We start from the raw sequence: 17,397 nt of genomic DNA, 5'->3' as shown, positions 1-17,397 counted from the left end.
TGTTTTGGATTAGTTTGAGTTTCTTGTATATTTTGTAAAAGAGCCCATTATCTGATGTATAATTTTTAGATTTTTCTTAATCTGTGCATTTTCTCTTGACACAATTGTGTCCTTTTGTGCAGAAGCTTTTTAGTTTGATGGAATCATGTTTGTCTATTTATGCTTTTGTTGCCTGTGCTTTTGGGATTATAAACAAGACATTATTGCCCAGACCAATACCATGGAGATTTCCCCCTGTGCTTTCTTCTAGTAGCTGTATAGATTCAGGAATTGCATTTAAATATTTAATCCATTTTCCTTCTGTACATGTATGTCCGGTTTTCCCAACACCATGTTTAAAGACACTGTGCATTGTATATTATTGGCACCTTTGTCAAAAATCAATTGACTCTGATCTCTGGGTTTATTTCTGGGCTATCCATCCTATTCCACTGGTCAATGTGTCTGTCTGTTTTTATGCCAGTACCATAATGTTTTGATTACTATAGCTTTGTAATATATTTTGCAATCCATTTGTGTGATGTCTCAGCTTTGTTCTTTGGTCAAGATTCAGAAGATTTAACCAAAAGAGAAAAGAAGAATTGAAACCAATACACAAATGTTATAGTCAGCTAGATAATAATTAAAGATAAATAAATTTCCATAGGAACTTATTAGAGTATTAGCTTTACTAATTTTCCTCAATACCTCACCTAGAATTGGTATCCTAATTCTTACAGTTTTTAGAGTATACTTTTACTGACATCTATGTTGTTCACATAGTTTCTTAGGGGAAAATATGTATTACTGAGTTATCAGTATTGCAAGAGGCCGGCAAATTGCTCTTATGGGTCGAGCACATTATATACACTACTTGAAAAGCATGGCTAAAGACCAGATAGGAATTCTTTCTTCTGATTAACAGGTGAGAAAACCATCACTCGGAGAGGTTATGGTAATTTTCTCAAGCTTTGTTAAAAGACAGGATACAGAATCAGGTCTTTCTGTCTTTCAGTATTAGACATTTGGTTGCACGCAAATCCAGAGATCTATGCAAATGTCCAGAGAAGTTATTATCAAAACTATGGAAAATCAATTTCTCATGGTGTTATCATTCATTAATTTATTCAAATAAAGCTTCCAGTGGATTAATTTTTAGTCCTTTTTAAAAAATTCTAAATCCATGGCAGAACACTAAGGCTAGATTTATATAGTTTATTAATAAACTCCTACATGGTGATTACTAGGTATTGTTAAGTGCTCTCGGTACTTTAGAAATATTCACTCATATAATCTCCATAACAGTTTTATGACATAGATATTATTATTATCATCTCTATTTGACAGAAGCACAGAGAAGTTTGGTAATTTATCTACGATTACACAGCTTGTAAATGGCAGTGTTGAGTGTTGAACCTAGGCAGTCTTGTTGAAGTCAATGCTATTTATCATTCACTATTCCAACTCATGAATTCATCTGGCAAATTTTAAGGTGAGTATGAAGGGTCACCAAATATATATTCCTTAATATATTGGTGAAAAAGTAATTGTGATTTTTTTCTATTAAAGGTAATGGCAAAAACTGCAATTACTTTGGCATCAACCTATAGCTTTCTCTTGTATGTGAAACTATTCTTTTGCCTTATGTTTGGTTTCAGACACTAAAAGCAACTAATGTTGACACTTAACTACTACTTGTGTCATTTCCCAAATTTGTTCTGAGAAACTGCAGTCCCTGAAAATATACAGTGATATGGTTTGGCTCTGTGTACTCACTCAAATCTCACCTTGAATTGTAATAATCCCCACCTGTCATGGGAGGGATCCAATGGGAGGTAACTGAATCATGGGTCTGGGTGGGTCTTTCCCATGCTGTTCTCCTGATAGTGAATAAGTCTCACCAGATCTGATGGTTTTATAAGGCGTCATTCCCCTGCACAAGTTCTGGAGGGATCCGATGGGAGGTAACTGAATCATGGGTCTGGGTGGGTGTTTCCCATGCTGTTCTGATAGTGAATAAGTCTCACCAGATCTGTTGGTTTTATAAGGCGTCGTTCCCCTGCACAAGTTCTCTCTTGCTTGCGGCCATGTAAGATGTACCTTGCTCTTCCATCATGATTGTGAGGCCTCCCCAGCCCTGTGGAACTGTGAGCCAATTAAACCTCTTTCTTTTAAAAATTACCCAGTCTCGGGTATGTCTTTATTAGCAGCGTGAAAACAGAATAATACATACAGCAAATTAATATTTCCCTAGTTATAATGTGAGTAATGCTACAACATACACCACACTCTTGGAAACTCACAATGCAAAAGTTTTACAAAAAAGAAACCATTTTGCACTTTATTTAATCCAGAGTTTCCTAAACATAGTTCAATGTTAATATATTAAAAATATTTAGAACACAGATTTTGGACAATGCCTTATAGTGGTATGAACTTAGGATCTGGTGTTGAACAATATAGGTTCGATTCCTGGACACGGGAAAAAAAAAAAAGAACACAAAAAACAAACTTCTAAAGTCTCAGTTTTCTTATTTGTAAAATGAGAACCGAGACAGCACCTTACTTGAAAGATAGCTGGATAAAAACACAACTCAGTTACTTAGGAATCTTACGTCTCATGCAAATTACTATAAAAATGTTCACAGACTGGTTTCAGTTGTTTTAATTTTAACAATAGATTATTAATATTTCTAACCTTTCCCCAACACTCTTGCCAAAAGACAAAATTTCCTTCCCTCATCATGAAACTTTAACAAGCCCTGACACCTACTCAGGCTAAGAATTGGAAAAATCCATTTCACTTGGTTGCTGCTGCTGATTTGAGAGCTGAATATCCACCTACACACCACGGAAAAGTGCTTGGGTCTAAAGTGTAATTGCACATAATTTTTTTTGAGAAAATTGTGCCAAATATCAAAAGCTCCAACTTTATTTATTTTTAAATCCCTGTGCTCTCTTCTCAAAAGGCATCAACATTATTCTCCTTAGCACTCATTTGTGTTGTTGACATTTCTTGTTTAAATTCTAAGCCTACCAGGTCACCTTGAGAACTGCTCACCAACAGAGACTTTTTTCCCAAAGAAGTTTATCCTATGATGACAGCAAAATGCTACTATCTTCAAAGGCAAATTCTTTAAACAAAACAAAACAAAGCAATCTTTTTTATTTCTTCTCTTACTGTGAGCCTGATGGACTTGGTCTCCAGACACCAAACTGTTTTTCCTCTTATTTTTATCCTCTTTTTATTACATTGTACATGTCACTAAATTCACTACCATGAAAGATGGACAAAAGTCATGCTTGTCCCAAGTGAATTTTCAAGCAGCAACAGAAACTTCAGACAAAAGAATAGTTTCTTGATTCGTCTATATTCTGAATCATAAATCAAATGTATGCAGTAAGCCAATATACCCTGCAGCCCAAGCTACATTATTTTCATGTAGTTCATATCTCTACAATACAGCCTGCAACCAAAACTACATGATTTTCATGTAGTTTGGGTTGCAGGGTATATTGTAGGAATATGGATACAGGGAGGAAAGGAAAGCTTTATTTGTGGTCTTTGATTTGGGGACAGATGATAGGCACACCCTACTGTTTCTGTTTCCACTCATTCTTTTTCTTTCTGCTTTTCTACTCTTTGTCCTCTCCACCAAGTAGAGAATAGATGGGAGGAATTTTGTGAATGGTGTACATACTGTGGAGGCCACAAGAGTACCCGATCCTTTGTTTTCCTTCTCTCATGCATTCTGTGTTCTTTGTGTGTGACTCTTTTCTAAACTTCTGCTGAGCTAAGTCATATTCACAGGAAATGTTGAAAACAGGTAAATTTCAAACTGGATATTGGGTGTGTATTGGGGAGAAGACAGAGACTCTCTACCACGGCACAACTCCCAGGGTCAACAATCTCTAAGCTTCAAGGATCAATATGCAATTTGTTTTATATAATAAACTAATATAGTTTATGAGATTACATAAAATTCTAGCAACTTTTTAAGAGGTTTTTTTTTGACATTTCACATTTACAGAGGCCTAGTGAGAGTCAATAACAGATATTGTTAAAAGTTCAGACTCTGATGTCAGAGAAATATTACCCTACAATTTAATAGCTGATTCATCTCGGGCAAGTCACTATATCACCCCAAGCTTCATTTTTTCCCAGATACAAGATGAAAATAAAATACCTACTTCATAAAAGTTTTGTCAGGTTTAAATGAGACAAAGTATAAAGGCTTGCATCTAGTAAGCAGACAATAAAATTTAATAAAAATTATCACCTTTTCTCAGATTTCGGTCCTTAAGTAATTACTCTCCTCTGACATTTATGTTGCTTTTGTTTAGGTGAATAAGTTAAAGCATCTCTGTTCATTGATTTGACTTTTTGGAAAATATAGAACTTAGGTCTAAGGTTCAAAAATCCACTGAGAGTATTAATCTTATGTATTATTTTAAACCATATAATCACTTACTGATTAGTACTGAAAATAAAAGATTGGAAGAATATGTTTAAAAAACAAAACAAACTAAACAAAAAACAACTGATATTGTGATTAGCAGATATTATTTATATGTGCCTCATTAGAGAAAACTGAAATTGATTATATAACTGAATACTTTTTGTATGAATTGAATTTATATAAATTATATTTAACACAAGTATTAACTTATTATATTTAATTTTAAATTCCAAGCTCTGCTACAAAGGAAACATTCCCATACTACCAGGTCCCAGCTGAAACAAAGAAAAGAAAACAAAACCTACAGCTAGGAGTCAGACTCTAGGCTTGAGTTCAAGTAAAGCTGTCTTCACTGCACTAGTTATGCAACGCTTAGGCAACTTAGAAATATTCTGTCCGTTTCTTATGTATAAAATGAGATCTCTTTCTCTTCCTTTTTCAATTATTTTGAGGATCTAATGGGATATTATAAGGAAAAAATACATATATTTATTCAGCAACTATTTGCTGAGAACATACATTATACAGACACTGTACAAGGTGCTAAAAATAAAGTGCCATATACATAAATTATAATTCCAAATAATAATTTTCTCATAATATAATTTAGACCCAACTCACAATATAAGTCCCACTCAAGAACTTAGTATTTGTAAATAATTAAGGGTAGGACCTAAGACCAAAAAAAAAAAGTCAAAAGTTCTCAGACTGGTTCCAGATGTTTTAATTTTAACAATAGAAGAAGAAAATAACTGAACAGAAAAGTTCAACAGGTGGGTTCAACAGCAGACTAGGTCAAGTAAAACAAAGGCTCAGTGAAACTGAAGATATGTCACTGGAAACCAATCAGAGGAACAAAAAATAATCAGTAAAAACAGTGAAGGTAGTTTAAGAAACTTATGAAACACTGCCAAACAAACCAATATATGCAAGTATGGGGTTACTGTAAGGAGCATAAAAAGAGAAATTACCTAAAAGCTAATTCAAAGAAATGCTAGCTGAAATTTTTCCATGTCTAGGGGAAAAACAGACATACAGATCTCAGAAGTCTCTGGAATACCAAATAAAATAAATCCAAAGAGACCCACACTGATATACATTATAATCAAATTATCAAAAATAAGAACACGGAATTTTGAAAGCACCAAGAAAAAGCAACTTGTTACATATAAGGGAATCCTAGATAGGAGTACCAGAGAATTTTTCAGAAGAAACCTTGCAGGCCTGAACGGAGTACAGTGATATATTTAAAATAACAAAAGAAAGCAAATGTCAGTTAGGAATACTATACACAGACAACCTTGTTCAAAAATCTTGATTCAAAAATCAAGAGGAGATAATGACTTTCTGAGACAAAAAATAGCTGAGGGAGTTTATCACCACTAGATCTACCTTACAAGAAAGGTCAAAAGGAGTATTTCTAATGAAAATAAAGGATGCAAAGACAGCTAATATTGATTTCTCTTTTAAAATAAAAAACAAAATGTGTGCCTATATAATGACATTTCCAATCAAGCCTGAAATAAAAATGTAAATTTTAACACACACACACAAAAAAAAGAAAATAAAGGATGCTAAATAGCAACACCACAATATAAGAAAGTATGAAATTTGCCTGGAAAGGTAAATATTATCTTTATTTTAAGATAGTATTTTATTATTTTCTTAATAAAGATAATATTTTATTACTATAATGATAGTGGGAAAATCAATTTTAATGCTACTACAAAAGTTAAATTGCAAAAGTATTACAAACAACTATAACTAAATTATGTTAATTGATACATAATAAAATAGATATAAATTGTGACATCGATAGCATACAATGTGGTGGGAGAAAAGGTAAAAGCAGAGAGTTCTTGTATGTGAGGGAAATGAAGTCGTTATTATATTAAGATTGACCGTTGTAATTATGAAAAAAAAATTAGGTAAGTCCTTGGTAGTCAGAATGAAAATAGGTATAGAAGTTACACAAAAAAATAAGAGAAAGGAATCAAAATTTATCAATACATAAAACCATCAAAACACATTAAGAGAAGGCAAGAGAGAAAAAAAGGCAAAAGAACAAGACAAACAGAAAACTGTTAACAAAATGACAATAGCAAATTTTTTCCTACAAATAATCACTTTAAATGAACTGAACTCTCCAATAAAAAAATATACAGAGAGACTGAAAAAAAAAACAAATAAAAAAATCAAGATCCAACTGCATACTATCTATAAGAAATTCACTGTGGATTCAAGGACACATATAAGCTGAAAGTGAAGAAATGGAAAAATATATACTATGCAAATGACAAAAACACAGTTTAGGTACTGTGACCTCCTCACATGAATCTTAATGGTGTCTAAGATGGTTAATTATTTCTAGAAAATTTTCAGTCTACTTTGCTTAGATTCAGCAGGGGAATCATTATCTATGGGAGCTATGGCCTTACAAAAATATTTCTTAAAAAAAGACTTGAAATTAAAAATTACTCCTTCATCCATAAGCTACAGAATGGATGTTGGCTTAGCAGGCATGAACATATTAATCTCCTTGTACATCTTCATCAGAACTCTGATGAAGTGGTGCAAGTTTGTCAGAACTCTGGTGAAAAGGTCTTGGATGACTAGGTACATTTGTACCTAGTAATATTTTAGAAAAAATATATATATTTTTTTACTGAGCAGTAGGTCCCAATAGTAGGTTTGAAATAGTCAGTAAACCATGCTGCAAATAGATGTGATGTTATTCAGGCTTTGTTATTCCATTAATAGGGCAAGTAGATTCAGGGAGAGCAGATTCGGCAAAATTCTTAAAGATTTTCTGAATAGTAAATAAACATTGACTTCTGCTTAAAGTCACTAGCTGCATTAACCCCTAACAAAAGAGTGAGCCTGTCCTTTGAAGCCAGGCATTGACGTCTCCTCTTTAGTTATGAAAGTCCTAGATAGCATCTTCTTTCAATGTAATCTTGTTTTGTCTACACTAAAATTCTGTTTAGTGTAGCCACCTTCTTCAATGATCTTAGCTAGATCATCTGGATAACTTGCAGGTTCTACATCAGCATTTGCTGCTTCACCATGCACGTTTATATTATGGAGATGGCATCTTTCCTTAAACTTTATGAACCAACTTCTGCTAGCTTCAAACTTTTCTTCTGCAGCTTTCTCACTTCTTTCAGCCTTCATAGAATTGAAGAGACTTAGGACCTTGCTCTAAATTAAGCTTTGGCTTAAGGGAATGTTGTGACTGGTTTGATTTTCTATTATTATCTGGATCAATTAAAACTTTCTTCACAGCAGCAATAGGCTGTTTTGTTTTATTATCCATGTGTTCAATGGAATAGCACTTTTAATTTCCTTCAATAGTGTTTTCTTTGCATTCACAATATGTCTAACTGTTTGATACAAGAGGCAATGATTTAGGCTTGTCTTGGCTTTTAACATCCCTTCTTCACAAAGCTTAATCATTTCTGCCTTTTGATTTAAAGTGAGTCATGTGACCCTTCCTTTCATTTGAACACTTAGAGGCAATTGTAGGTTTGTTACCTACTCTGATTTAAATGTTGTTGTATCTCAGGAAATAGGGAGGCCAAAAGAGAGGGAGAAGGAGGACAACAACTGGTTGGTTATAACCAACCAGTTATAAGAGACACAACATTTATTGGTTAAGTTTGTTGCTTTATATGGGCACAATCCATGGTGCCAGTAAACAATTTTAATAGTAATGTCAAAGATCACTTATGAAAGATCACAGCAGATGTAATAATAATCATGAAAAAGTTTGAAATATTGCAAGAACCACCAAAAGCTGACACAGAGACATGAGGTTAGCACATGCTACTGGAAAAATATTGTTAATAGAGTTACTCAACAAACATTCAATTTGTAAAAAATGCATATGTGTGAAGTACCATAAAGAGAAGTATACTACACAGGCATACCTTATTTCATTGTGCTTCACTTTATGGTAGTACACACACACACACACACACACACACCCTGTCATGTGTGACAAGATGGATGAACATGGAGGACATCATGTTAAGTGAAATTAACTGGAAACAGAAAGACAATCCCACATGATCTCACTAATATGGAACATCTTTTCTAAAATAGAATAGATATGATAGAAGAGAATAGAACAGTGTATAGCAGAGAGTGTAGATAGACGGGCGGGGGGAGCAGAAGATGGGGTGAGGTTGGTCAGTAGGTAAAAAATTACATTAGAAAGAATAAATAAATTCTGGTGTTCTATTGCATAATGCAGTGATAGTGTTTAACAGTAAGATAGTATATATCACAAGACAGCTAGAAGAAAGGTTTTTCAATGTTCTTACTACAAAGAAATGATAAATGCATGAGGTGATATATATACTAAATATTCTGATTTGCTTACTTTACAACATACTTATCAAAACATCAAATTATGCTCCATTAATATGTAAAATTACAATGTATAAATTGAATTTTTTAAACAATTATACCAAGTGTCTTTTCCAGCTACAATGAAATGAAATTAGAAATTAATTACAAGAAAATGAGAAAAATTCACAAAGACATGAAAACTAACACACTTGCACAAACTGAGTTAAAGAGAAAATCAAAAGGGAATTTTACAAAACCTGAAGATAAAACAAAAACAAAATCAAAAACACAACTTATCAGAACTTACAGATGCAACATAAGTAATACTAAGGCGGAAGTTTATATTAATAAATTAATACATTTCTACTTTAAAAAAAGAATTAAGATCTTACCGAACTTTATAACTCAAGGAACTAGAAGAAGAAGACAAATATAGCTAGCAGAAGGAAGGGAAATAATAAAGATCTCAGCAGAAATAAATCAAATAAACTGTAGAAGAATTCAATAAAACTGAGTTGGTTTTTTGAAAAAAATATGCAAAATCAACAACCCGTTAGTAGACCAACAAAGAAAATGAGAGAGAACGCTAAAATAAAAACAGAAATTAAAGAGGAGATGTTAAAGAGATGCCTCAAAAATAAAAAAAGAAAATTGAGGGATTAATAGAAACAACTGTATGCCAACAAATTGGGTAACCTAGAAAAATTGAATAAATTCTTAGAAATATACAACTTGCTAAGAGGTAATCAAGAAGTAGAAAGCCTAAACAGACCAATAACAAATAAGGAAATTGAAGTTGAAATAAAAAACCTCCCAACAACAGAAGCCCAGAACCAGATGGCTTCACAGCTGAATTATATCAAATATTCAAAGCACTAATACCAATTCTTCTTCAACTCTTCCAAAATGTATAAGTAGTTAGAACACTTCCAAAGTCATTCCGTGAAGCTAACACTGTAATCAGTGGGAGAAAAGCTGAAAGTTTTTCTCTGGTTCAAGGCAAAGATGCCCACTGTTACCACTTCTATTCAACATAATTCTTGCTAATAATTCATTAGTAAGAGCAATCAGACAAGAAAATAATTGAAGGCATTCAAAGAAGGTATACAAGCAACCAACATGAATATGATAACGTGCTCAGCATCACTAATCATCAGGGAAATACAAATCGAAACAACAATGCGAGTGATAGCACCTCACACCTCCTACGATTGGCTATTAACAAAAAGATGACAAGTGTTTGTGGATATATGGAGAAAAGGAAACCCCTGTACACAGGTGATTGGAATGTAAGTTGGTACAGCCAGTATGGAAAACAGTATGAACGTTCCTCAAAAAATGTAAAAAAGGACTACCATATGATCCAGCATTTCCTCTTCTGAGTATATATAAAAAGAAGATGAGATCAATACCTCAAAGTGATGCCTGCACCCCCATGTTTATTGCAGCATTATTTACAACAGTCAAGATATGGAAACAACCTAAGTAACTTTTGATGGCAGAATGGATAAACTATATGTGAGATAGACACATACAATGGAATATTATTCAGCCATAGAAAAGAGGGGAGATCCTGTGACTTCAAACAACGCAGATGAGGCTGAATGACATATGCTAAGTGAAATAAGTCACACAAAGGGAAAATACTGCATGACCTCACTTATGTGTGGAATATTAAAAAGTCATATACATAGAAGCAGAGAATAGAACAGTGGTTACCAGGGTTGGGAAAATGGAAGAAATGAGATGTTGGTCAAAGGGTACAAAATTACAATTAAGTAGGATGAATAAATCTAGAGAACTCATGTGCAGCATAATTAGTATAGTTAATGTTAATAATACTGTATAATATACTGGAAATTTGCTAAGTGAATAGATTTCATGTGTTCTCACCTCACACACACACACATAAACACACACACACATATAATGTGAGGAGATAAATAGGTAAATTTGCTTGGCTATAGTAATCATTTCACTATGTATATTAAAACATCATGTTAACCTTAAATATATAAAAATTGTATTAATTTTTTAAAAATTCAAAAAGTGGTAGGACATTAAAGAAAGCCTTTTGGGTCACTTACTGGAATAGACACTTTCAGAGAGGAGTGATAAATTATTTTCTTGGTTTCCACCTGTTCTAACCTGTTCTACTATCCTTTAGGGGAAGAGAATCTAAAATATCACAAATAGAACCTGCTAGACAAATAATTTTATGTTATTATGCTTTATGGAATGTGCAGTGACTAATCTGTTGTGTCAAGTTGGCTTCTGATGAAGAATATTTTCACCAAAAATACATACTTAATAATAACAAATGATAATGATGTATATTACAGATAGCAGTATTTTACCTTAAGGCATTATCTCATTATTTTTATCTTGATTATTTTGACAGTTTCTTAAAACTTTTACACCTTAATTTGTGATAAGGTAGCTAAGACACAGAACTTGAACCATTTGCTTTTTGATTTTTAAACTTCAACATAAACAAAGCACTTTTAAGAACTAATTATAAAGGGGGCTTTTTATTCTATCGCCTTTTCTTGCTCCCTTTCTTGCCCTCTTGTTTTCTCATGCATGTGTGTGTGTGTGTGTGCGTGTGTGTTTATATTGAGAATGGATAAAATGCTTTTCCAGAGTAGACTTCCAGAGTAGATATTACCAATATCTTTACAAATTGAAATGACTTACAGTGGCAATTAGTTCTCAAATTACTTTCAAATGCCTTATCTTGTCTGATGCACTCAATAATGTTAAGTGTCTCGTGTCCCAGCTAGAATCAAAGTACTAAGGAGCAGAATTTGAATCAAGATTGAAAAATACCTTTAGGAAAAACCATGGAAAGTATTCAGTTTATTATTTTGGAAAAACAAAGAAAGAAGCAGAGAAACAATGTAATTTGGAGTAGAAATGTGCCCTACAGCAGACAGTATTTTCTAATGCTCCCAGAGGAAAGGATCCTGTTCTCACAGTGGACTATGATATGTGTAAGTGGTTCCAATGGTGGCTAAGATTGGTCATGGGTTAGAGACAGGAATAGAAATAAAATTAGAGAGCAATCTTGAGGTCCTTTTTATTACTCAGAAATTTCAAGCATGCCTAGTTTAATACTATTGCACTTTAGATGGCTTCAAAAATCTAAACTAAGGGCAGTCTCTTGTACCTTGTTAATATTTTCTTATCTGTTTATATGCTTATTAGAAATTCCTGGAACTATTGTTGATGCCTGATAAATTCTTAAACTAAGAGAACCATGAAGTCAAGCTCTATTAAAACACTGCAAGGAAACCCTTGAGCCTATGAAATTTACATTCCACTGCGCTGATCACATTCTTTTTCTTAATGAAGAAACATTTCCACTCAAGGGTTCTCACAAGAGCAGCACTATAAATTTAGTAGTCATGAACTCAGAATGTCACCTCTTGAAACTAGTGAATTAGTTGAAATACCTCAACTAATGTTTGCATATAGTAGATTCCATTCTTCAGTATCCCTTCTAACGGAGAAAAGAAAAGACAAGAAAATACAGATCTAAAGATATTTGAAGGATGTATATTTGAAGTTAGAAGTATTTTGAATGATGATACCAAATCCATGAGACCTGAATCAGATCATGAGAACTCACTGTAAAGGTCTAGTTCATTAGAATATCTTTATCCTGTTTTTGTTCTCAAACTTAGAGATAAAATTGTTTTCACAGCACTATAAAAAGAAAAAAATAAATGAGCATGTGTACTCTCTCTCTTTCTCCTCCTTTTTATTATTATGTACTTACTCACGTTTTCCTTAGGGCTGAAAGGTGGTTGTTCTATACTAAAAGGCATCTCTATCAATGGTTTTTGGAACAAATAAAGCATTTGCTTATGTTAGGGCACTGATCTTCAACTTAAGTGGGGCATTTCATTCCATGCTGCTTTACAATTGTTAAACATTTTTACATGAATGATCTCATATCATTCTCAAACCAATATGAAAATAAAATGGGCAAATTGTTTTGTTTTGTTTTTGTTTTTCTAATTAGAAATATTGAGGCAGAAGAAAGAACAAAAGCCATAGCCAGACAGACTCACCTAGTAAAAACCAAAGGGCCTATTACTTTATTGCTTTTTCAATTACTTAATTTTTTAAAATCTGTATTGTTAGGACTTTGTCTAAATCATAATATTCAAACTCTTGTATCTGTCATTCAAGATATTTTCCAATCTAGCCCAAACTTATTCGTTAAACTTCATTTCTGAACATTATTTTGAATCATCTAGCTCAGTTAAGAGATCTATTATCTCACAAACATCCCTGTTCCTCTCTGTGTTTACCTGCACCTGGAATGTCTTCTTCCTGCTCCCAAACTCCCCCCCACCAATAAAGCTAAAATTCACCTGAGTTGTAGAAAACTCCAGTTGATATAAAATAAACTATGAAAGTGGCATTAATACTTCTGAATACACAATAGCTAAGACCCAAACTGGGATTAGATACCCCACTATGCTTAGCCCTAAACTTCAACAGTTAAATCAACACAGAGGAGCACAGGTCTCCTCTGTCCTCCCATGCCCAACTGTTACCAAGTCCCTAGTTGCTGCCACAGAGCTTTCACAAACATTTCCCAGGAACAGATTTCTCTCTCATCTGAACCTCAGAATGTAATTCTTGTACTGCTTATTCCTCATTTATTGGGCATTTCCTTTTAAATTTCTTGTTGTATAATGGCTTATGATGCTATTTATCTGTGTACATGCCTCCAAACATAGATAACTTCTCCCTCACAAAACATTATACTTTTCTTTGGTGAAAAGAATATGTGTTATACCATTCTTTGGTGATGGTAATTTTCCTATGGTAACTGATTCACAATATATGTTTGAAAAATGAATGCCTCCGTTGGGGACTGCTGGGCCCTAACAGTCTCAGCCGGGTAGGAGTTAAATGTGCCATCCTTAGACTGTAACACGTTCCTCTGGTCTAGGATCCCTGTACTTTCTTTTGGAAGATAGGGTGGATGTAACCGGGCATAATTGTAAAAGAAAGAAAGCAGAGTTTTTGGATTCAATATTATCAGAGATTTATAGGAAGTTACAGAGTAGGCAATAAAAAAAATCTTAAATACATTCAATTGCTTTAGCAGCTTTGGGAAAAGTCAATGGCTGTTGATCCATCAGTTGGAAATATGAATGTGCTTGACCCTAAACATCAACAGATTTTTTTGGGGTATTTTTGTCATTCCATCATGTACTCAAATGATTTTTAATGCATAGACATACAGTGTATTTAGTGAGGAAATAGAAGATAATATAATAGAAAAATAATCACTGAGTGGAATACTACACTTTTTTATTACTTTGGGCAGTATCTTTTAAAGATCTTGCAAATAAAAATTGTGAATAATTAAAAAAAAATGAACGCAAATGTCAACAAAACAGACAAAACTCAAAAACAAAATTTGGTGCAGATAACTGTATTTTGGCAAATCAACTAGTATTCCTGATTAACTAGCACATTTTATTGTAGTTCAGTTAAAAAAATACAATTTGATATTCATAGGTAGTTTGGGATTTGTTTTTTCTTTTTTTAGAGATGGGTTATTTCTCCCTTGTCCAGGCTGGAGTGCAGGGGTGTGATCATACCTCACTGTATCCTTGAACTCCTGGGCTCAAGGAATCCTCCTGCATCAGCCTCCCAAGTAGCTGAAACTAGCTAAGATTTTTTTAAAACATTTTTTTAGAGATGACCGTCTTGCTATGTTGTCCAGGCTAATCTCAAAGTCCTGGCCTGACGTGATCCTCCCACCTTGGCCTCTGAGTCGTTAGGATTAAAGGTATGAGACACTCCCTATCGCTTGGAAAATTATTTAAGAGAATTCATGGTAGGGATTTTAAACATTGAGATACTTAATTATAGATAACCTTTTTCCATAAAAATTACCTATTAAGCATTAAGCGCTGTGGTAGATAGAATCACGCTTCTTCACTACTCCCAAAGATATCCGCATTCTAATCATCAGAACCAGTGAATATGTCACTTGGAATAGTAAATGAATATGGTAAAAGGGACTTTCCAGATGTGAAGTAAAAAAATCTTCAAATGGGGAGATTATCCTGGATTATCAGATGGGTGCAATAAAAATCACAAAAGTTCTTATCTGAAAAAGGATAGAGAGTGAAAGTTTGAAAAACGACATATGTCAACTGAATCAGAAGTTGAAGTAATGTGCTTTGTAGACGAAGAAATTATTTGACTACTGTCAAATAATTTGGTGGCCCCTGGAAAGTAGGAAAGGCAAGAAAACCTTATCCCCTGAAGTCTCTAGAAGTGACACAGCCATTCTAACATCTTGATTTTAGAATACTAAACTCTAGAACTGTAACAGATTAACTTGGTGTTATTTTAAGCCATTATGTTTGTGGTAATTTGTTAGGGCAGCAATAACAAACTAATGCAAACATAATAAAGATATTACCTTTAAAGTCAAGTTGGAATTTAAATTACTGACATACAGTTGTTTTCTCTCCATAACATTTGGCTGTTATTGTGTTGATCACTGACACTGAGACCCTGATATTCTGAGCATGAGCTAATCTCAGCCAAATCTGGATAACACACTCAGACCTAGTATTTTAGTTACTCCTTTAGTGTGAAAAAAAATAGATCTCAAAAGACTTGGGGATTTCTGGACTAAAGTCAGCATCACTGAATAACACTCATAACCTAACTGTAATTTGGATTCACTGGTTTACATTCATCTCATAAGTTTAGTGAAACATAAGGTAATTCTCCTTGCTTCTGATTAAATGTTCAGTGGTTTGGTGCTCACGGACTTGGGAGCAATTATGTTTGGTATTTCCCATTGGTTTATTTCCCCATAGCTATGATTATTATATGCATTCTGTTAGAGCTGATAAGAAAATGTCTCATTAATGACTGGTCTGCTATTTTACTTGTCTGATTTTATAGTTATCAAATATGCTCAGCAGATTGACACAGTAATAAAATTTTAAACAAAAGAAAACAAAACAAACAAGCAACACATTTAACAGAAGTCCTGTTGAAAAACTTAGCCTTATAATTAAGCAAGCTCTCCTCTCTTCCCAAAGAAAACACACTCTAGCACGTGGTCTTCTTCCCTGTTAAAGAATTAGCTCCTCTCAGGTTAAATGAATTGGGTACATTTAAAAAATGGGATATTACTCAGCCATATAGAAATGGAATTATAGATGCAGATATATTGTCATTACATGGATAAATGTTCCTGGTAGATGGTTAAATAATGGAAAACAAATTGCAAAACAATCTTTAGAGCCGGACTTTCCTAATCTTTTTAGTTTCAAGACTGCTTTACATGTAGGCACTGAAGTTATTTTGTTTTTGTGGATTTTATCTAGTGATAGTTATTTGAAATTAAAACTGAGAAATATTTAACATATATACATCATTTAAAAACAAGAAGCCATTGCATATTTTCATTAGTAACATTTTTTAAAACAGTAAGTACATTTTCCAAAGCAAGTAACAATTTAGTGAGAATAATGGCATTGTTATGCATTTTGCAAATCTGTTTAATGTCTTTCTTAATAGAGGGCACATGGATTCCCATATCTGCTTCTGCCTACTGGCCTCAGAAATTTCACTCTATGTCTGTGAGAAAATAAGAGTGAAAAAGGCAAAAAACATCTTAGTATTATGATAAAAACAGTTTGACATTACAAACTCCGTGAGAGGATCTTGGAGGCCCCAAGATGTCCAGATGTCCCCAGACCAAATTCTGAGAATTGTGTGCTGTATGTGCCTGTATATTTACATATATCTGTACCTATGTATATCTGTGTCTTATTCTCTTCTATTTCCTTAGAAAAGTTTTGGAACAACTTAGAGTCCACTAAATGATGATGGTGATGATGGTGATAAAAATAATATCACAGTATAGTTACAACAATATTCATAATTAACATTTTGAGTACTTACTATGTTCTAGGCACTGGAATAAACACATAAGATGATTAATTGTTCATTCTTCAGAAAAGTCTTGTAAGTCAGAAAGTCTTATGATAGGTGAGGAAATCTATTTTACAGGGGAGGAAACAGATGAGAAAAAGTACCTTGCCATTTAGTAATTAGATTTTATTCTAGCAGGATTTTACTCTAGCATGTATCACTCTGAAACCAATGCTAAATGTTGTAATTATAAACTATAAGAGAAAAATCAGCTAACCAAGCACTTAAGTATGTGTGTGTGTATGCATACATGTTCGTATGTGCCTGTGTGTGTGGGTGATGGTGTATGTATTCCTGCATACTTGTGGGTCTTTGTCTCTTCATAATACAAGCCTTTTGAGACCAGAATACCTAATAATTGATGAAATTCCAAACTGTAACCACATCTATATTGGTGATTGTTTTTTTCCATTGGTATGGAAACATTTTCACCGTTTTTTTCCATTGGTATGGAAACATTTTCACCCTTTTGCAAGATGAGTGAAAAAGCTTTATATTTTAAGAAAGTAAAAATGACTCAAGTATGTATTTACTTTACTTAAGCATTTTGTTAAACTCCTAGAGCAAAATAATATAAATATACCAGTGGACACTTTTCATATTATTCATTGTA

The sequence above is a fragment of the Pongo pygmaeus genome, chromosome 12 (genome assembly GCF_028885625.2).
Source record: "Pongo pygmaeus isolate AG05252 chromosome 12, NHGRI_mPonPyg2-v2.0_pri, whole genome shotgun sequence".
Classification (NCBI taxonomy): domain Eukaryota; kingdom Metazoa; phylum Chordata; class Mammalia; order Primates; family Hominidae; genus Pongo; species Pongo pygmaeus.
The sequence above is the reverse complement of the archived record's forward strand: the minus strand, read 5'-3'. Positions refer to the sequence as shown.